At 47.3% G+C, this 22,420-nt stretch overlaps 1 protein-coding gene and 1 pseudogene across 3 annotated transcripts in view; both read left to right on the forward strand.

Moving 5' to 3' along the window:
- Positions 1-22,420, forward strand: part of Rbm20 (RNA binding motif protein 20) — a 183,179-nt gene that overhangs the window by 21,920 nt on the left and 138,839 nt on the right. The gene's annotated exons all lie outside the window — the stretch shown is intronic.
- LOC142851222 (eukaryotic translation initiation factor 1 pseudogene) lies at positions 6,576-7,110 on the forward strand (annotated as a pseudogene).

Raw genomic sequence — 22,420 nt, forward strand, 5'->3', positions numbered from 1 at the left:
GGGGCTGTTTTCAGTATTAATATAATACTGACATCACCACACTAACCTTGACATATATATATATATATATGTGTGTGTGTGTGTGTGTGTGTAGATATTAGTGATTATACCTGTATATTGACATCACCACACTAACCCTGATATATAGATATATGTGTGTGTGTATATATGTGTGTGCAGTATATATTAGTGATTATATCCATATACTGACATCACCACACCAATCCAATTTTGAATTTCCAAAAAAAGAAAAATCAGCTTTACAATCAAAGATACAAAGTGAACAATCCCATACTGTAAAATTGGAATTGGAAATACTCATGTATACCTCCTTTGGACTTTTCCTTGAACAAATATTTTCTAGCTCTGTCCCCTGGACAGCATACAAAGGTAGAGGGAACACCTGTAACATCCAGACTCCGAGTTCAAATTAATTTTCCACTGAGGGCTGATTTCAGGTCTGGGATAGAAAACAAACACTATCTTATCTTTACCAGAACACAGAGAAACTGTCAAATATCACTGTGTCTTTGTCAAAAGGACTCAAACTAATGCCAAGGGGCTCCAAGACTTCCCAGTAGTAAACAATTTGAGTATTAAAACAACAGGAATGTGCCCCACGCCTGGCTCACTCATAGTTGTAATACCACTGTGATTTTGCTGAAGATTGCTATACTCTAGAGTTATATAGTAGCGAAGAGACGAAATGACTTATTTAATCTCCTCTTCAAGTGGGATGGGGTGGAGTACGCTGGAAGTAGAAGTAAGCACTATCAGCCAAGTCCTTGGGAATTCACTGTACTTTCTCTACTTTTGTATAGTTTGAGAATGTCCATGATAAAAAACTAAAACAAGACTCCAACTGAGCCTGCAGCTGGTTTTCGGGTGTCCTGAGTGCAGAACTGAGCTGTGGACATAGCCGTCTGGAGTCATCTGGCCAGTAGCAAGGTTGGGATCCCGTCTTTGTCATTTGTTCCTGGGATAAAACGCTGACCAAAGCAACTTAAGAGACAGAGGCTTTAATCCAGCTCACAGTCCGAGGATACATGCCATCGAGGCCAGGAAGCAAACGTGACCCGAGCTTGAAGCTGCTGGTCGCAGGGTGTTCATAATCAGCAAGGGAAGAGTGCTGAGCCACATTAGCGCTCAGGACCCTCTCCCCACTCACACAGTCCAGGGTCCCAGCCGAGAAGCGGTCCGTTCACAGTTCAGATGGATCTTTCCACACCAGTTAACACACGTGGTCGAGATAACCCCTACAGGCATGGGCAGAGGCTCATTTCCCCGGTGAGTCCGGATTCTGTCCAGTTGAGTGCTAGGACTGACTGGCACAGGTTCTGACTCCCACCTCTCAGACTCCACAGCTCAGGGCGTTTCTCCATAGTTCTGCAGAACTTACACTTTTCTTGGGCCTAGATTTTTGCCAGATTGTTTAAATTGAGGGTTTCTGAGGCCAGTGTTCTGCATCTCAGTTTCTTCAGTCTACCTCATTCAGTTGTTTGAAGGACAGCACGAAATGATCCCTATTATGTTTAATAGCGCATGAGGGTGAAGGCTGAATTCTTCAGAAATAAAAGACAGCAGGTGGGACCTGGTGAGATGGCTCGGTGGGAAAGGACACTTGCCATGGAGCCTGACTAGGCAAGTCTGAACCCACATGGTAGGTGGAGAGAGGTGACCCCACAAGTTGTCCTGAGGCCCCAATAAATGAATAAAGGATAATATTTTTAAATGTAGAAACGCAGCACACAAGGACCTGGAGAATCCCAAAGCTGCCTGGGAACTGCGTGTTTGGAAGTGGCTTGTGACTTGGACATACTCAGCCCTAGCCTTCCTGGGCTTACTTGCCTACGTGTGGAATTATGGCTTAGCACTCTGAGGGAGACAGTTTTCCTACCCGGTCTCCTTTGCTTTGCTCGGTGGCCTGACAGGTCCCTAAAGGGTCCCCAGGTGGGTGGGTGGGAAGTAAAGAACATGGAAACTGGAGGTCAAAGCGACATTGCCCTCCCTAGGGTTAGAAGGACGAGGCAGCCGCTCACCATTTCCAGGCAGGCAGCAGTTTCTCCCCTTTCTCCCCGTTTCCCTCTTAGAATATTACCTGGTTCCCCACTGCCACCCCCACTAATCCCAGTCCACACAGGGCTCTGAAACCTTTGCCATGGGGACGATTCCATGTGCCCTTTAAGAGATACTGGCCCATGCGCTGGTCACCTGGGAAGTGCCCAGGAGTCCTGTCACTGATAACAGACCCAGTGACATGAGACCTTGAGCTACTTTCTCCCAACACATGTGACCTGCCCAGTTGTGGGGGGCTTGGGTGTGAGCAAACTGTAGGCCCAGGAAGGTGAGACCAGAGGGAGCCTTGATTTATGAACTGTCCAGATTTAACTGAGGGCACAGCACTTTTATTAATAGAACATGCTGCATTTCCTTTTTATAAAAATATGAAGATCATCGCACTCAGGAAAATGCCTGGTGACTCTCTGTCTTTAGGGCATGCTGATCACCAGGCTAAAATTAAAAGTGAAGTCAGGCCCTTCTTGAGTCTATTTTTAACTCAGTTTAGCTTATGAATATGAATGTGAGGGCTTTCTTTAGATCTCCCTTCACTCACTCACTTACTTATGCCAAGCATCTCTGCCTGGAATTCCTGAGCACGCCTGGGTGGACCAAGTCCCGGCCCCGTCCCTGCTCTCCGCCCCCTCCCGGAGGGTAGGCTCCCCCCTCCACCCCCTCCCGGAGGGTAGGGGCCCTGAGCCGTTCTCCTTGCTCTCAGTGTTTGTATTTCCCCGCACAGGCAGTGTGTCACTTGTTCTGAAGGATGAGGTGTATTCAGCCGTTACACCGTGCTGTGTTTGATGCTTGCCTGTGGAGTTGGGGTTTCTTTTTCTGGGAGACTCCAACTTGTCGGTGGCCACTTGGGTTGAAGAAGAGACTCTGGGCTGTAGACAAGACTCGGTCATTCAAGCTGAGAGTGCCCGTGGTCCTGGCTGGCATACCAGGGGAGACTGGATGACAGGTGGGAAGGGAGGGAAAGAAAAAAAAAAACCTGGCAAGTGTTGTTCCTGCCCAGAGAGTTGGTGATGAGTGATGAGCGGGCTGGGGAAACTTTAAAAGCCTCAGCGGTTCCCTGCGGGAAGCCTTTTTAACGCCTGCCCTTTGGGGACCATAACCGAGGCAGAGCACAAGCCAAGGCTCAGTCCGGACAAGGGTCTTTTGTGGACTTCTTACAGCAGTTTCCACTGGACAGTTGATAAAGCACTTAGAAACCGTATCGGTTCTTATAAATCCCAGCCTGCGCTTGTTATTGTTTCTTTATGTTGAAAAGCAATTTGAACACAACAGCTTATGTGGGAAAAGTATCAGTTAGCTCAGGGTGAGTCCTTCTCCAAGCTGGTTTACTTGATTACATATCCAACCCACGTAGTCCCAAACCTCTTATGGTGGCGTGGTTTAGGCTGGACGCGGCGGCACATACCTAAAATCTCAGCCCGGGGAAGGCTGACGCAGGCGGTTCAGGAGCTGAGGCCAGCCTAGGCTACATGGGAAGATTATCTAAAAAAATATTGTTTAAAGATATGTTATTCTTAACTACAGATAAAAACTTCCTTTAGTTTCTCCCAAGCAGCATGGAAGATAAGCCGGCTAGTACACAGGTTAATTTAAAATGCTTAGCCCTGTGTGGTGGCTTAGTCCTATGATCCCACTTCAGAGGCCAAAACAGGGAAGATTGCAGAAAGCATGAGACCAGCCTGGGCTACATGGTGAATTCCAGGTTAGCCTGGGCTACAGGGTAAGATTCTGTCTCAAAAATAAATAAAATTAAGTTTAAAAGTTGGGAGTGGAGGTGGATGCTTACAATCCCAGCTACTCAGGATGCTGCCTGCTCAGAGGAGGAAGAGTTCAAGGTCATCTTGGGCTTTTTACTCAAAATATAAGCAAACAAAGAAAGATGGTCAGTGTAAGAACAGTTTTCCTATCTCAATGCCTTGGTTCAATTCCCAGCACCATAATAAACAAACAAAGCAAGTAATTAATATGTAAATAACTGAACTGATATATGCTATTTGCTTTGCTAACCTGTGGCTGGTGCCCACAGCTGGAGAACTGTGAAAATGCTCACAGAGCAGGGAGCATGGGGTGGAATGGGCACACACAGGTTCATCTGACTCTGGGGCAGAGCAGGGAGTGGGGGTGGAATGGGCACACACGTGTTCATCTGACTCTGGGGCAGAGCAGGGAGCGTGGGGTGGAATGTGCGCACACGTGTTCATCTGACTCTGGGGCAGAGCAGGGAGCGTGGGGTGGAATGTGCGCACACGTGTTCATCTGACTCTGGGGCAGAGCAGGGAGTGGGGGTGGAATGGGCACACACGTGTTCATCTGACTCTGGGGCAGAGCAGGGAGCGTGGGGTGGAATGGGCACACACGTGTTCATCTGACTCTGGGGCAGAGCAGGGAGCGTGGGGTGGAATGGGCACACACGTGTTCATCTGACTCTGGGGCAGAGCAGGGAGCGTGGGGTGGAATGGGCACACGTGTTCATCTGACTCTGGGGCAGAGCAGGGAGCATGGGGTGGAATGGGCACACGTGTTCATCTGACTCTGGGGCAGGGCAGTGGTATTTAAACAATCAGCTCCTTCTACGTATGATCTCCATCTTTGGTTAAAAGCGCTCATGATGGAGTATGAGATACCACTACCATCTGTCTGAAAAATATCTCAGAGGCTTTTGCCTGTCATTCAACAAGCCAGTTACTTACATGCCTTAATGTTCCTTAAAAAAAATAAAAGGCTTTGGGTTAAATTGCATCACGTCGGCTCAGCAGACTGGCTTCAGATCTGCGAACCTCACACCTTCATTCGGTTGCAGTAAATTTTAAGTCTGGCTCTCCCAGACAGACTGGTGTTTTGGGGTCTGCCAGTTAGTCAGGGGGCATGGTGGGGGAGGGGAAGGCGTGAGAGCCCCAGCCCTTAAGTACACAGTGATTGGTAGATGCTCCTCTGATTTTGGGATGAAACTTCAGGCTTGGTGGTCAATGGACAAACTCCTGGTCAGAGCTGCTGAAACAACATGCCATCTTTTAACCTATTCTGTTTCATGCCCCTGAGCTGTTCCTGATCGTTCTTATGGTTTCCCTGGGTGCTCAGCTTTACCTAGTGACTCTGAAGATTTCTTTCTTTGAAAGCTTCACACCTGTTGATTGTTCCTGTTAGGGGAATAGAATTTTTGTCTGATTTATTTTTTTTTCTTTGCTTCATCTTGCCCTCTTAGAGGATCTGAGGGTTTGATATCAGCCTGGACCAAAACAGTGGCCTCAGCCTCTCTGGTCCTGCAGAATGTCTGGCAGACTCTTCAATGAAGCAGGAACCCTGAAGGACTGTCTCACCTTTAGGCAAGTTCAGCAGTCATTTTTTTCTGTGGGTCCTGCATGTCCGGTTCATACAGCATAACATCAAGCAGTCCAGGCAAGAGCAGTTTCTTGTCTAAATGGCTAACAAACTCCATAAGGAACCTCTTTGATGCTCATTTTCCTCTTTAAGTAATTGGTGCTGCTAAGGTCAGATGTGTCTCAGAGTCATGAAAAGCCCTAATAAAATTTTAAATTTTAAATGCCATAGTCTACTAGTCTTTGAAAGGTTTGAAGAATACTTATCTAATTGAAACATATTTCTATATATCTAGAAAACACTATCCTGAGTGAGGTAAGCCAGACCCAAAAAGAGGAACATGGGATGTACTCACTCATATTTGGTTTCTAGCCATAAACAAAGGACATTGAGCCTATAATTAGTGATCCTAGAGAAGCTAAATAAGGAGAACCCAAAGAAAAACATATAGGCATCCTCCTGAATATTAACCTTCATCAGGCGATGAAAGGAGACAGAGACAGAGACCCACATTGGAGCCCCGGACAGAAATATCAAGGTCCAAAGCAGGAGCAGAAGGAGAGAGAGCACGAGCAAGGAACTCAGGACCATGAGGGGTGCACCCACACACTGAGACAATGGGGATGTTCTATTGGGAACTCACCAAGGCCAGCTGGCCTGGGTCTGAAAAAGCATGGGATAAAACCGGACTCGCTGAACATAGTGGACAATGAGGACTACTGAGAACTCAAGAACAATGGCAATGAGTTTTTGATCCTACTGCACGTACTGGCTTTGTGGGAGCCTAGGTAGTTTGGATGCTCACCTTACTAGACCTGGATGGAGGTGGGTGGTCCTTGGACTTCCCACAGGGCAGGGAACCCTGATTGCTCTTTGGGCTGACGAGGGAGGGGGACTTGACTGGGGGAGAGGGAGGGAAATGGGAGGCGGTGGTGGGGAAGAGACAGAAATCTTTAATAAATAAACAAATTTAAAAAAGAGAAACAAAAGCAGAATCTCTTTTCCAAAGCAACATATCCTTAGACTCAAATTCTGAAGTCAAGTTACCTTTAAAAATATATATGTTGGAGTCACTGAGCAGTCACAGAGGACTCAGCTGCCTCCCTGTCAAGCCCCCTCACTTCCTGAAGCTTCATACCCACCCCCTGCCTTCTACCACAGCCGTCTTCTGCAGGCCTTTTCCACCAAGGAAAAGGAATCGTATCTTATGCCTGCTATTCAGAACCTCCACTCTTTCGACCCCTTTGCTGATGCAAGTAAGGGTGCTGACCTGCTTCCTGCTGGCACTGAGGATTATATCCATATAAGAATTCAACAGAGAAACGGCAGGAAGACCCTTACCACTGTCCAAGGAATTGTTGATGAATTTGACAAAAAGAAACTAGTGAAGGTGTTTAAGAAGAAAGTTGCCTGCAATGGTTCTGCAATTGAGCATCCAGAATATAGAGAAGTAATTCAGCTACAGGGTGACCAGCGCAAGAACATATGCCAGTTCCTAATAGAGATCGGACTGGCTAAGGACGATCAGCTGAAGGTTCATGGGTTTTAAGTGCTTGTGACTCTCTGAAGCGTAAGTGAGGATTTCCTTGCAATGAGTAGAATTTCCCTCCTGTCCTTTATCACAAGTTTAAAAACCTCACAGCTTGTATAATGTAACCATTTGGGGTCTGCTTTTCACTTGGACGAGTGTAATTCCTTCATGCATTAAACTGAAAAGAGCCAAAATATATATGTTGGCTTAGCTTAGCAGCCCCCAGAATCAAATATCTCTCTGTAGTCAAAAAATTTGAAGAAAACACAGTAATATACACAATCCAGACTCTCTGTGTATTTTCCATCTTTATGTGACTTATTTTTCTTTACTCCATTACTTTTTCTGCAAGTTTAATATTTATTTTATTATCTTTACTCCTTTACTCTGTGACTGTCTGTACTCTGTCTTTTTAAAGACTTTGTTTTACTTTCTTCTATATATTTTTCTTCTCCCTCTCAAGCCTATGTACATTTATCAAGTACCATGACCCATTTAGAGGTCTTTTCCATCTGAATTTGTCTTTATTGTGTATCTATAATTATCTTCAGACCTGGAGCTTTTACAATGGTAAGCAGCTTGGTTACAGTGGCCCTGGATGCCGCTTTGCCTCTCAGGCTTCCAATATGGCAGAGGTACTTCACTGCCACCTCTGGGACTGCTGTGTGGGAGCCTCCTCACTACCTCAACTCTGCGCAGCACCACGCAGCATATAAACCCTTTTTATCTGAGTAATAGCTAAATCTGCCATGCAGTGCACTGTGTGCCTGGAAATATCTCTGTGTATGGTGGTAGGAATCTGCCATGCTCTCCTGCTTGTGCAGGCCTAGCAGACTCGATCCCATCACATGCCTGTGGAGGGGGAGCACTGAGCCATGGGCATGGTCTCAGCTACTTTCCTCCTAACCCCGAGTGGGCAGACAAGCACCCAGGCCCACAAATGCCATTCAAGTGCTCCATAGCCGAATCTCCCAAAAGAGTCAGAGCTGTTTGTGCTGGCAAACCAGGAAGCTGCCACTGCACCATTTTTTGATGCTCATGCTGAACCAGGGAGACCATGGCGCCCCTGCTCACCACCAACAAACAGAACCTATCTGAAAAAGAATGCTGCTAAGCTTTGTGTGTGTGTGTCTAGAATTCCTTTCCAAGTTCTCTCAGGTTTTATGTGGATTTAGCTGGCACACGCTGGTGTGCCGATCTGTAGTTGGAGGCTGTTCATTCATTCCCTGCTGCTCAGACCTGAAATAATCACACAGAAGCTGTATTGTTTGTAATACTGTTTGGCCAATAGCTTAAGCGCATTTCTAGCTAGCTCTTACATCCTAAACTAACCCATCTCTGTTGGTGGAGCCCACTGGCTCATTTCCCAGTCACCCAGGCACAAAATAAACACACAAAACTATATTAATTGCAATACTGTTTAGCCAAAAGCTTAAGCGTATTTCTAGCTAGATCTTACATCTTAAACGAACCCATTTTTATTCATCTGTGTACTGCCATGTGGTTGTGGCCTACTGGTAAGTTTCAGTCCAGGGCCCATTGTCTGTCTCCTGTATTGGCTGCATGACTTCCCCCTGACTCTGCCTTTTTTCCTCCTCTATCTGCTTGGAATTCCCACCTTCTCTATTCTGCTAAACCACTGACCAAAAAAGATTTATTCATTAACCAATAAAAGCAACACATAGACAGAAGGACTTCCCACACCGTATCTCCATTAATCTGTGCATCACCATGAGGTCATGGCCTACTGGCAAAGTTTCAACAGGCTCCTGTGAAGGCTTCCGTCTCCTGTGGCGGCTCCATGGCTTCTCACTGACTCTACCCTCTTTCTCCCAGCATTCGGTTTAGTTTCCCTGCCTAGCTCTACTCTGCCCTGTCATAAGTAACTTCCTTATTCAATAACCAATAAAAGAACACATACACAGAAGGGCTTCCCACACCAGTTGGTGTTTATCTTTTTCCTTTGGTGGTGTGCAGAGTATCTTTTAACACCCTGACCACTAGGGGTGAAGGCTCTAGATAGGTACCAGTTCGACTTCTCTATGTCCAGTGAGGTGTATAGGTGTTGTCTCAGCGACAGGGCCCTATCATCAGTCTGTAGAGAGCAGCCAGTAGCCTTGGCAGTAGCCTGGGTTGTTTGGGGATTCCCCTGGGGCCCCCTTACCAACAAATTTGGTTAGATATAATGCATTCCCAGAACGACTCTTCATGTGGTGATGAGAATGCCCAACTGGGGCTCTATCTTCCCCATTATTTAGTGATACCATTTAGATTACCTTCATACATGTTCATGTTTCAGGAAGCTCCTACTGTATTAAGTTTTCATAAAACCCCTCAAATGATTCTTGATTTTGGTCGAACATTAGTTTGACCTGCCTTTTCAAAGTTAGTATCAGAAAGCAGCAATCATGGGCAAAGGGCTGAGAGCATTGCTTGCCCTAGTATTGTGCTTGTTAAACAAATATATTTCTGTAGATCAAGATTTAAAAAAAAACTAATAAAATTATCACGTCCACACCTCTTTCCTCAGCCTTCTGCGTCCCAAGTGCTGGGATTACATGTGTGAACACCACCCCTGACTTCCTCTAAGTTCTTTTACTAGAAAAGATAAAAAAAATTAAGTGTTCATTTATAGACACATGCATTCATATCTCTTAGGAATTCTTTAGGCATAAAAAATTCATTTATTTTTATTTTGTGTGCATGTTTACCATATGCATCTTGGAGGCCGGAAGGGGGCGCTAACACTGTGACTGAGGTTGTGAACCACTGACTCGCTCCCGTGTTGCTTCCTTATGCTTTTGTACATAATTTTGGGTCAGCAGGAGCAGACGTGCTGGGGCATGCATTTTTCTTTCCTTTTTATCATATAGAGGGTGTATTGCCTGCATGTATGTCTGTGCACCACATGTGTCTCTCTAGTGGTGAGAGCAGAAGAGGGCATCAGTTCCCCTGGAAATAAAGTTATAGACAGGGAGCCACTCCGTGGGGGGCTAGGAATCGAACCTGGATCCGGTGGAAGAACAGTTGGTGCTTGTAATGCGGAGCCGTCTCTCCTGGGACATGTATTTTGGTGAGGAATTCAATTTAGCCGTGTGCGGAGGGACTCCTTCCTCTCTTGCTGGCGGACTGTAGACGAAAAACTAAGGTTTCAAGATTGCTTCCACCTGGGCCGGTGCCTTTGATTTCTGTGAGCACACTGAGCCGCTTGTGCCGCCTAGAGGGCGCTGGCATGAGTGCCCTGACGAGGCCCGGCTGCCCTAGTGTCTGGAGGGAGAAGCAGGGGCTCAGCCCCCTGCCTGGTTCGGCTCCAGCCCTCCTCGAAATTCCAGACGTTTCTGCTCAGCTAATGTAGCATTTCAACCTTGATAGGTGCTTAAAAACTGGAAACCCGAGAAGCCGGGGTAGGAGAGGTGGTTCTCGCGCTCTGTCCCGACGCTCGCTCCAGGACCCCGCATGCCTATGAGCTCCGCTAGTGCATTGCTGGGGCAGGGGCGGGAAGGGATCCACCCTGCTCCTACCCACAGTTGGGGTTTAGGGGTGTCGCCGCCCTTTTCCCCTGGCCCCGTAGTCCCTTTCCAAGATGCAGGCTCAAAATTGACACGAGTTCAAAGCCCCTGCTGGGCGGACCTTGGGTTTGCACTCTATCCCTTTTGTGTTTTCCTCTCCCAAATAAAGTTCAAGTCGTGCATCATGAAAGCAGGCTCCACTCTTCAAAGTCAAACGCTGTTTGGCAAAGGACTCCCCCCCTCCCCCCGCAAACTGGCCGCTTTTGGTGTATAAATTAGTCACTTTTCTCCTTCCTCAGTTTTTGTTGTGTGTCGTCACCCCCACCCTCCAAACCAGTGTGTGTAGCTGCAAGCGTGGGTATGCAGACTGCATGGCAGCGTGGAGACGAGAGGACGATCTGGGAGGGTAGGTCAGCCCGCAGGTGACTCCGCTATTTGTTAGAGGGTCTCTTGGAACTTGCCGGGAACTTCCTGTCTCCCCCACATCTTCCATCTCTGAAGCTCAGGTGAGTTACAGTGTGTGTGTGTGTGTGTGTGTGTGTGTGTGTGTGTGTTAGCGGTGGTGGCCTTTAGAGTCCTTGCCCCCGCAGTTCCTACGTCCATTTCAATTGTTCTATATTAGCTCTATTTTGAATTTTGCTTTCCTCCTTAGCTTTGTTTTACAGAGGTACACACTGTCCGTATAATATTCTGTCAAATATATGAAGCTATACACAGCTGGACTTTAGTGTTTTCCTTTAAAATTGTTAGGGACTGGAAAGATGGCTCAACATTCAGAGTACTTGCTCTTCTCCCAAAGGACTGGTGTTGGGTTCCTGGAACCCATGTTGAGTGTCTCACAACCCTCTTATCTACACACACACACACACACACACACACACACACACACACACACACAAACACGAAATAAACGAATGTAATAATTTCTTTTTTGAAAGAAAAGGTTAGTCAGCAACCCCCCAAAAGAGTGTCACATGTGGGAAACGATGCTTTCGTCTTATGTGACTCAAGCTCACAGGTTGAAGTTAAAATATTTGTCAACAATTCTCTGACAGGACACCAGCACCACAGGTAACCTCTAGAGTCACCTCAGTCCTGGGAAAGTCAATTGCATGTGTGGGCATGCACATGCCTCTGTGGCCTTGTAGAAGTAGGGACAGCCTGCAGGACTCGGTGCTGTCCTGGGACCATGTGGGTCTCGGGATGGAGCCTAGTTTGTCAGCTCTCGGACAAACACTGCAGACCGAGCTGTTTTCCCAGCTCTCAGCATTGTCTTTCTAAACATTGTGAGGGAAAGTTCATGGGGAGACCTTGCCATGGCAGTGCGAGGACCTGTCTTCCCAAGGATGTTCTGATATTCTGGTATTGATGTCTGTCTGTCTGTCTGTTTCTCTCTCTATCTAATTGCAAGCATTAAAATGATAACTGCCTATTTAGATAGATAGATGATAGATAGATAGGTAGATAGATAGAAGAATAGTAATTGGTAATTTTTTTTTAAAGTACAGGCCAGCCTGCAACCCCCAAAAGTGTGTCACATGCCCTTGCGTGTTGGAGCCTTGCCCAGGAGGAGAGGGCCTCTCCCCAGGTGCCTAGTTGGTCTTCACTAACAAGGAATTTTGTCAGGTGGGGTTCATCTGGGAGTTGTCAAGGTCAAGGCCTGGAACACTCTCAGGAGCCCTGTTTCCCAGTTTGTACATCCTTGGCTCTCCCACTCACAAGCCTTGCTTACAGTGGTAAACTCTTGAAAACTCCTTGATGTCTGCTCTTCTCCTCTCAGGTCTGAGAAGCCAAGCGACTTACAGTGTAAACCAGTTCCAAGTTTCATTTTAGAACCAACCTCAATTCATGGCCCATTTTCAAATGATGAGCAGTCTTGGGTTATGTCAAGAGGAAGACCTTTTTGTCATGGTCACAGAGCTCAGTGTGTGTCCCAACTTTCTGTGGATGACTTGGACACTCTTTGGATTGGTCCTGAGTCTGTTTAATCCAAATAATTTTAAGTGCTTTAGGGGGACTGCATCTTCACAAGCTGGTAATATTGCAAGCATTAAGATGATCACTGCCTAAGTCTTGGCACTCATGCACAATCTGGTTTCTTTGAGACCATTAGTGCCTGTGTTTTCAAGGTTCTTTCTTCATTTTATCTGCCCTCTTGGAATTTGAAGTAATTTAGGCTAATAACCTTAGAATTCGCCCACAAAGAGATGTGCCTGTTTTATATGGGTGTGTGCCTGTCCACACGTACACACTAGTTTTGTGTCATTGACCGGGGAGGATATGGAAGTGTCTCATATGGACCTTGAGGAGTTTGTAACTAAGCTTCACGGATAAGACAAGCAAAGCTCTGGCATGCTTAGTGACGTCCGTAAGGATTGGAGTTCTCTGTTCACAGGGCATGGTTGCTTGCTAACGATGTTCTTAACTGCCAGAATTGTGGAATACGAATTGTGTGGCAGAAGATGAACTGTGGAACTCAGCATTGGGGAAGATGGGGGAACATGGAGGTGGCAGGGTTGGAAGAGCCAGGAAGCAGGGAGAAGGTTATGGACAGACAAAAGCAGTTAGTGAAGTTTCCTTGTGTCTTACTATTCTTTTGTGAAGAGACGTCATGACTAAGGCAACTTCTAAAAAGACACATTTAGTTGTGGGCGTGCTTACAGTTTCAGAAGGTTGGTTTACGACATTCATGGAGGAGAGCATGGCAACAGGCGGGCGGGCAGGCACGGTGCTGAGCAGAAGCTGAGAGCTTACTTCCTGATCCACAGACAGGAAGGAGAAAGAGTGGGGGCTGCTATGGGCTTTTGAAAGCCCCAGTATTACTTCCTCAAAAAGGCACACCTCTGACAAGGCCCCTTAATCCCGCCCAAAACAGTCCCGCTACCTGGGGACCAAGCACTCAAACACTTGTGACTATTGTTATGATTTTCGTCTCTTTAAGAGACAAGCCACACCCACTCCCTCCCCCATCCGCTGAGGCAGGCTGATCTTCAGCTTCTGGCCTGAGCTCGTTCTCTTTTTCATCTTCCTCTTGGAGAGGCAGCTTCGCTTCTGCCTCTCCCCACTTTTCCACCCCCCTTTCTCTCTCTCTGTCCTCTTCTCCCCCCCAGTAATAAATATCCAATTCTATTCTGTATGATGTGTTTATCCACGTGTCTCCCACACACTCGCCCTCCCAGCCACTTGCCGCTGAGAACCTGCGCCTTCCAGGGACTCACTGTCTCCTGCCCAGCCGCTCGTTGCATGGCTGGGTTTGCACGGCTCTCCCAGTCAGGGAACCTCACTGTTGCCAGGACCAGCCTGCCCCGCTGCCAGCTGCTCGGGACCCACCGGCAACAAAAATCATAAAAATTATGGGGCCATTCTCACTCAAAATACCACACCTCCAGGGGAAAATGTGGTAAGAAAAAGAGAAACAAAAGGCCTCCTTTGGTGATTAGGGTTTATTAGGGTGATTGTGTTGGGAAAAATTAAATAAGATGTTGGCTTAGGTTTGTGTAGAGACGTCTAAGTAAAAAAAAGGCTTATCCTTGAAACCACCACAATTACCTTCACAGTTACCACCACCTCCACCACCTCCATCACCACCTCCACCACCTCCACCACCTCCACCACCTCCATCACCTCCATACCTCCACCACCACCTCCATCACCTCCATCACCTCCACCACCTCCACCACCACCTCTACCACCACCACCACCTCCATCACCTCCACCTCCTCCACCACCTCCACCTCCTCCACCACCTCCACCACCTCCACTACCTCCACCACCTCCACCACCTCCACTACCTCCACCACCTCCATCACCTCCTCCTCCATCACCTCCACCACCTCCACTACCTCCACCACCTCCATCACCACCACCACCTCCATCACCACCACCACCTCCACTACCTCCACCACTACTACTATGGGCTTACAAAATGTGGTTCTAATATAAGTCGCACTTTATGGGGTCCTCAAACCTTCTGAAATAGGTAGTTCCTATGTCTAATTTATAGCACAGGACCTGGAATATGAAGCAGTAACTTGTAGCTGGTATGTGGCAGGAATTGCGTTCAGATGGACTGGTCAGGTGCCTTGTCACACAAACCTGAGTTCAACTTTGCTGATGTCACCTAGTAGTTCTGTCCTGTCTTCCAGGGTCTCTGAACTTGTGTTTCCTCATCTATCAAAGAGAGATAAGTGTCCTTGGGAGGAAATGGTAGCTGGTGTGGGCTTGTATTCCTCACATATATGTAGGAGTCCACGGGGATTAGAAGGGATGAGGGAGAGGCTTGCTTCAGGAAGGATTTGCTTGGCAACTGCCTGCAATAATAGTGCGGATCTTAGGAGTTGGATTCCTTCCAGGGTCTCCACGGAATGGGCTATACGTCCTGCCTGTCTTTCTACAGCACTCTAAGAACTGAATCCTTTTCTCTTTGTCTTCCGAAAGTTGGAGGGTAAATCCAGGACACCGCCATTGTCCTGAGATTTGGCGCAGGCTCTGGCACCACTTGTACATTCCAGGGGCTCAAATGGGGATCTCCTGAAGGGATCCGTGTCCTCTGGCTGCCAGTCCCTGCTTCCTGTTTCAGCTAACCATAGCTAAGTGCCCTGTGTCTCTCTGGAGAGACCCAAAACAATATTCTCAATAGCCTAGAGTTCAGCAATGCAGGAAATGACTGTAACCAAGATGTTTAAACAAACATAACGGGAAAAAGTGGCATTTAGCCATGCTCCTGGAGGAAATGGCAGCTAGCCATGCCTGTCTCAGCAGCAATGACCAAAGCTACCAGGTGCTGCTCACACTGAAGTCCTGTGCGTTCCAGAACTGTCCACACGGTGCTCTTCTTCTAGGTGATATCCTCTAGTTGTAGATTATTTTCCATTTACATTGCTTTATCTAAGGATTTCAAAATCCACAAAGGGCCTTATAGCATTAGTTCTCAAGCTTCCTATTGCTGTGATCCTTTAACTTCAACACAGTTCCTTGTGTCATGCCCCCAACATAAAATTATTTTCGCTATTTCATAACTGTGATTTTGCTACTGTTATGACTCACCATGTAAATGTCTGTGTTTTCTGATGGTCTTAGGCGACTCCTCTGAAAAGGTTGTTTGTTACCCTGGGGGTCAAGACCCATAGGCTGAGAAGCACTGGTCTTTAGAGAAGAACACGTTCTTGTCCATGGTTGTGACAAGTTTATTTGTTCTTTTTTCCCTTAAGATTTAAGGGGGTGGGTGGTGGCACATATACAGAGTTTTAGGTCAGGAATCAATAGTTTCCCTCTAACATGTAAGCCCCAGGGATTGAATGCAGGTCACAGATTTGGTACATTTACCTGCTGAGCCAGTTCACCAGTCCATTTTTCATATTTTTTAATGAGTGCATTTTATTTGTTTATTTAAGTTTTTTACATTGTTTTGTGAGTGTGCATATGTGTATCTATTTGTGTATACGTGTGTATCATATTGTACACCTAGAGCTCACAGAACAACTTATTAGGGGCCTGTTCTCTTCTTCTATCATGTGGGTTCAGAACGAGTTTAAGTCCTTGGACTTGGGGGCAAGTTCTGTAGTCACCCACACAATGGATACATCAGCTGTGTAGCAGTTTCCTCTAAGATTGAAACATTCCATCCTGCAGGGAACTCCTTGAGCAGGCAGGTGAACAAGATAACTCCAGGAAATCCCTGAAACTGACCAGATTCACTAGGTCTCTCCCTGATGGAATAAACAATAGAAGCTGAAAGTCCATGGCACAGACAAACAGAGATGGAAAAGAAGACTGTGAGGAGACCAGCTGCTGGGGAGAAGCTGCCTGGAAGAGGTTTAGACCATCTGAGGCACCTGGAAAGGACCCCACCAACTTGCTGAGTTGCTTGCAGGCTGTGCAGTGTGCTCCAGGTTCCCAGCTTTTGTGAACTGTCACTAACGGACCAACGGGCCGGTGGGCTTTGGTCATTTCTGCTCCTGCAAGTAACAGGTCTCACCCATATCCTTAAACTTCAAAAAAGCTAATTGCTTCACCAAATTAAACTTTGGTTGTATCTGTACTGAGGTCTGTTGTGGGCTCCCTCTCTGGGGTGAACAGATGTGTATTATGTTTCCCTAGGAAAATTTTTGTCACATGTAGCATCCTAAAACACATGGTTTTAATGGACTTGTATTTCATGTGTATCTTTACATAATATGCATTTGTCCTAGAATATTGGTATCAACCTGGCTGGTAGAATAATGGTTTTCCAATTCACTTGAAACAAAGGAGCCACCCACCCTGGTAGGCTTGCTGCTTCCCAGCTAAGCCAAAGGCACTTCATTCTTGATTCATTTAACACCAAGAGAAGTGTGTTAGTGTTATATTACAGAACTTTTCCTGGGGACACACAACACATACATCTATTTACCCCAGATGGCGAACCCACAATAGAGCAAAGTATGGCTATCACCAAAGTACGACTTTGAACCAATGAGTCAGCATTCTCTGATAAGTAGCCCAGTGGATTTGGGCAGAAATTCTGGCTTTCAGTGTTCTAGTCTATACAAGGAGCCTCCAGGCTGGGAGTGTAGTTCAGTGGAAGAAAAATTTCCCCAAATCTGCAGGACCACAACAAACAAACAAACAAACAAACGAATACATAGGAAAGAAAGGGAAAAAAGGAACTTAATTTCTGTCGGCAAATGCTCCTGTCTTCCTCCCAGGGTCAGAACAAGGATGAGAGGACATTAACATGACTGGCACAGTGTCTACTGCGCTGTAATTATTTGTAAAAATTATTTGCTGTCTGCCCTTTCCTTCTAATAACCATCATGCCTTCTGTTAGTGTGTTCTTTGGCAGGGCGCATGCCCTCATCCCTTAGCTTCCTGTCTGGTGTTTGCCCCACAGCAGGGGTCTCAAAGTCCCTGTGAACCATTGGGTCCTCTCAGAAAGCCAGAGGGAAAGATGAGCAGCTGAAGGCTGGAAGCCCATCTATATGTTTGCAGCGGGGGCTTTCCGCAGAGAGGCGTGTCTAGCTCCAGGCTAGCTCATGGCTAGTGTGTGGCTGGCCTGCCTTCCGGAAGCCCTGGCAGACTGAGGCTCGCTCCCAGAGGTTTCTCATAGAGGCAGAACAGCCTAGTGCAGATGTGCCCAGAGTGGGTCATCTGGTCATTGTCACTCACAGCTCGGGTCCTCTGTTGCCACAGGTGGCAGAGATCTGTCTGTCTCTAGATTAGCATTGTTGCCTCTTACCTCCTCATCTGAGCCTCCTAGGAAGGGTAAAATGACTTAAACGATTGCTTAAGCTAGTTTAAAAACAATGAAGCCCACAAACTTGGAGTCATGGCCTGTCAGTTGGCACCTGTTGTCACACAGGCTGCTCTGGAAGGAAGCAATTAGGATTAGTTTGCTTAGCACAACCCTAAAATGTCCTCAGTGGGGCAGAAGCCAGGGAGTGGGCGGTGGGTTTGCTTCTAGGGTGTGCCACCTCCTTCTGAGCAGAGAGTGGGGAGAGATGGCTCCATCCGGGATGCCCTGTTAGGTTATTTCCGGTCCAAGTGACTCATTCATGTGTTGCCTCCTCTTCCATCTCCAGAGACAGCAGCCGCTGGCAGGTTCATCCTCATGTCTGGGGTTGTGGCTTTCAAACTGGGAGGAGGAGCTCAGGACATGCGAAGGGGCCAGGAGCCTCGTCTGCTCTGAGTCTCTACATGACAGATAGCCTGGGTCTCTCCGAGTCCCGTGCTCAGCTGTGAGTCAGGACCTGCCAAGGGTTGGCTAGCGCTGGGAGGGAAACACACAGCTAACCAGCCCAGGCTCCTGAGCACTGCCCATGGCTTCCGTCACCTGGGGATGGAGGGATGGATGTCGGGGAGCCAGGCGAGGCTCCCAGCCGCCTTTTCCATGGCTCAGTGTGTCTCTCCCTTCGCCTTGATCCCAGCTCTGCCGCTTCTAGGCAAATGTGATCCTTGACTGAAGGAAGTGGGTGGTTCTGGAGAGGCGCTTGCTCAGCTTACAAGAGCTACAAAACACATCTCTTCTTCCCGCTCTTCAAATTCAAACTCTGTAACCTCCCCTCCTTTGAGAGAGGGTCTCATGTAGCTCTGGCGGGCCTCAAACTATAGCCCCAGCTGAGGATGACCTTGAACTGATGCTCACGCCACCGAGTGCTGCGATTACAGATATGTGCCACCGTGCCCAATTTTGTGGTGCCAGAGATGGACCCAGAGCTTCCCGTTTGCTAGGCACGTAGCGGTTTACCATCTGAGGGCCACCCTGGTGGCCTGTAATTATTTCCATCTTATTATGTGAAAAATACTGAGTTGGGGTGGCATCCTTCTGCCCTGTGGGTACTTGCTTGTTCTCTCAACGCACCACTGACCACGCAGGGACAGATTGTGAGCAGTGACAGACACAGTTGCTGGCCACATTTCACTCCGTTGTCAGGACTGCCTGTAAAGGTGGCGACAGACCTGGCCCTGAGTCCCAAAGACAAGCTGCCTCCCTCTGCTGTCAGATTTTATCTCCTCTGCCATGGGGCCTGCCCTGATGTCCCCTTCTGAGACTTCCAAGAGCATCCTCACATGCCACCTATTGTCAGCCCTCGAGAGATGGCACAGGAGAGACTCCATGCAGGGACCCCAGCAGCGATGGGTTTAAAAGGCATCCCCGAAGCAAGGGATGCTCACTGCCACTCCTGCCTGCCTTCGCACACTGGTCTAAGTGTTGCTGACAGTTGCTTTAAGCCCCGTGAACACGAACCTTGGAAGGCTGGTGGCCGAGAGACGACAGCTGCAGCCGCCGGGCTCAGAACAGGCTGACAGGCCATCACAGCTTTTTTTTTTTTAACTTCTTACTTTGAAATAACGTTAGATCCCAGAAAACTTGAAAAGACAGTGCTCCATAGAGTTCCCATGTTCTCAGTGCTCATGTATCCGTGTCTTGTATAACCACGATACACGTATGAGAACAAGAGTGGAATATTGATACAAGCCGGTAATGAAGATCACACTGAAGACATTTCAGCCTTTGTTTTCATTTAAAAATCTTTCTACATTCTCTTAATTTCTGGTGTGTGTGTGTGTATGCTTTGCCGTGTGTGCGTCAGAGAAAGGGAGGAGAGAGAGAGAGAGAGAGAGAGCGAGCGCATGGGTGTGAGAGCACATGCGGAGGTTCAAGGACAATTTGCAAACTTCAGTCCTCTCTCTACCATGTGGAGCCGGTGCCCTGATCCCCTGAGCTGTCTTACTAGCCCAGGCCTTCCTTTTATGTCAGAATGGAATCCAGGGTCCCATCTGGTGTTGGGTTGTCTTGTCGCTCCATCTCCACTGTGTGAGAACTTCTCAATTCTTTCTTCTCTTTGTGACCATGACACTTTTCAGAAGATTGACTTGCTATTTCATAGCCAAAGGGTCAGCCAACCCTTTCTATCAAGGGCCAGAGAAGTGTTCTGGGCTTTTAGGTCACGTGGCCTCGGCCGCTCACCTTCCCTGTCCTAGCAGAAAATCAGCCTTAGATAAGACGTGGATGAATGACCGGCTGTGTCCCAGTGTGGCATCGTTTATGCAATGGGGTGGAGGCTCAAGTTTGGTCCTCGGGCTGTAGTTTTCCTGCCTCTGTTGGAAAAGTTTCTCATGTTTGAGTTTGTCTGGTGTGTGTTTGCTAATAAGAAATGCGTCCTTCCCACACATCTGTGTTCAGTACTCAGTGAAGGAGGTGTTGATGTGAAGCCAAAAGTGATTTTTCCTTTGGGATCGAGCATGTTTCCAGGGGGATGCATAGGACTATGCAAATGTACTGTTTCTTTCAAACTTCCACCTGATAATTTTAGCGTCCGTTAGTTAGTGGCGCTGAGTCAGTTACCGCTGCTGTAATGGATTGCTGGGCCTTTCGTTCCTTCGACAGTTGCTAATGGGGTTTGTGTTTTGTTTGTTTGTTGTTTGCTAAGAAAGAGCTGTCTGTCCTCTCTCTTATTTGTCAATGTCACATCAGTGTGATGTTGGCAGCGCCTTTGGGTTTTGGGTTATGATGATCACAAAGTCAAAGTTTTGGTCTCATCTAATTTTTGTTTTGAGAGAGGATCTTCCTATAAAGGCTTGGCTGGACTGGAGCTCTCTATGTAGACCAGGCTAGCCTCTATAAGGGCCTGGCTGGCCTGAAACATTATGTAGACCAGACTGCCTCTAGACTGCTGGCATTAAAGACATGTGCCACCATGCCTGGCACCTCATCTAATTCTTCACTACCTCCTGGATTTCACACTCGGTGTGATCTAGTTTCAGCTTTGTGGGCATTTGGTGCCTCAGACCTAATTAGTCTGCATTTCGTTAGCCCAGAACATTAATGACAAGGGCTGGGCTGGTAGCTGACCACTTCCGGACTTGCTCAGCAGGCAAGGTGCTAGATTCCACCCCAGCAAAACAAACAAACAAACAAACAATCATTAATGGCAAAAGGCAGGGTTTTTCTGTTTTTTCTTCAAAGCACCGGATGGGTATGGCCTGTACCTGCTATCCAGTCATTTTTTGGGGGGTGGGGGGAGTTATGGTGGGAATCAAATCCAGGGTCTCTTCATGCCAGGCAGGTACTTTGCTACTGAGCTAAGTGCCCAGGATCATGGCCTCCTGAACAGCCTGTGTCAGGGCAGGCAGCCCACCTGGAAAGATGTGGAATTGGCTCCTGGGTAAACTGAGCGGCATTGCTCATTACAATAGTAAGGTAGTGGAATCAGCTTTGGTTTGGGGAAGTTGTCATGTGGGCCTTTATTGTCCTTCCTGATGGTTCTAATCACTGTGGATGTGGAGTACTTTCCTCTGTGACCTTACCGGTTCATTGTCATCTTGTCCTTGGTGAGCACTTGGAAATGAAGCTATTTTGAAAGGGCTATCTGCTGTATGTTCACTCCATCAAGTGCTTGGTGTGTTTCCCTGAACTGCTGGAGGCCACCAAGATACGGCTGAAAGGTGCCCTGTGCCCTTCTGAGTGGTGGGTGATCTATTTTTGACTGGTGACAAATCTGTGTTCCGTCAAGTCAAGTCCCCAGGACTTTCTGGTTGTAGTCCTTCTGTTGACAGCTGTGTCGTTGAGAGCAGTCATGAGGTGGCTGGAAGATAGCGCTGGCATTTAAACACGGAGATAGCAGGGTACAGGGGAATGCAGTTTTCTGGCTATTTTGGTTAGTAAGTTCCTAGTAGTTCCTAGCAAGAGGGAAAGAAGCTAGAAGAAACCTCTGAGAGGGCCAAGATGGCCAACTTAAGATTTGGAAGTCTGCGAGGGAGGGACTTTACTCTTGAGGACTTTTAGTGCTTGCAAAAGGAAAAGGGAGAAGAAAATGGAACCAAGGCAGCCTTGGGTTACGAGAGGTGGAAAAGAGCTAACTTGATCAGTTTAGGATTAAGGGCAATTTTTTTGCATGTAGTATAAGACATAAATTAAACCTCATCCATTCATCACTGCATTTAAAACAGTCTCTGTTTTAAAAACACAGTTGGTTCAGTTGGTGTGCAAGAAGCGCTTCTGAGAGACCACTGAACTCCCCTCCGGTACCTTAGTCAAACCGCATGTAGCTCTAGTAACCACAGACTTAGTTGCACACGTAGGTCCAGTGCCTTGCTTCTGTGATGTCCTCAGCCAAAATGGTTTGTTTGCTGTGCTGAGGGCTGAACCCAGGGCCTTGTGCATGTTAGGCAGGCACTCTAGCACTGTGCTACCCCAATGACTGATTGATTGGCTGCAGTGCTGGGAACGGAACCCAGAGCCTTTCTATGTTGGGCAAACACTAAGTGAGCTTCATCCCCAGTGCTTTGCTTATGTTTCCTTGTTTCGGGGCTTTAACTAGTGCTTGTATGGATGTCACCAGCATTCTTTCCTCATCTGCACGATGGAGCAGGTTTATTATCAGCCTCACAGGCCCATTCGGAAAGTCCACTGTACAATGTCGGTGTATTTTGTAAAATCTATGATGGAAATTATTGTACCAGGCCTTTCTTTTGGGCCATCAATCAGCTTCCAAATCATGACATGGAG

Source organism: Microtus pennsylvanicus, chromosome 5, assembly GCF_037038515.1.
Source record: "Microtus pennsylvanicus isolate mMicPen1 chromosome 5, mMicPen1.hap1, whole genome shotgun sequence".
In the NCBI taxonomy this organism is placed as follows: domain Eukaryota; kingdom Metazoa; phylum Chordata; class Mammalia; order Rodentia; family Cricetidae; genus Microtus; species Microtus pennsylvanicus.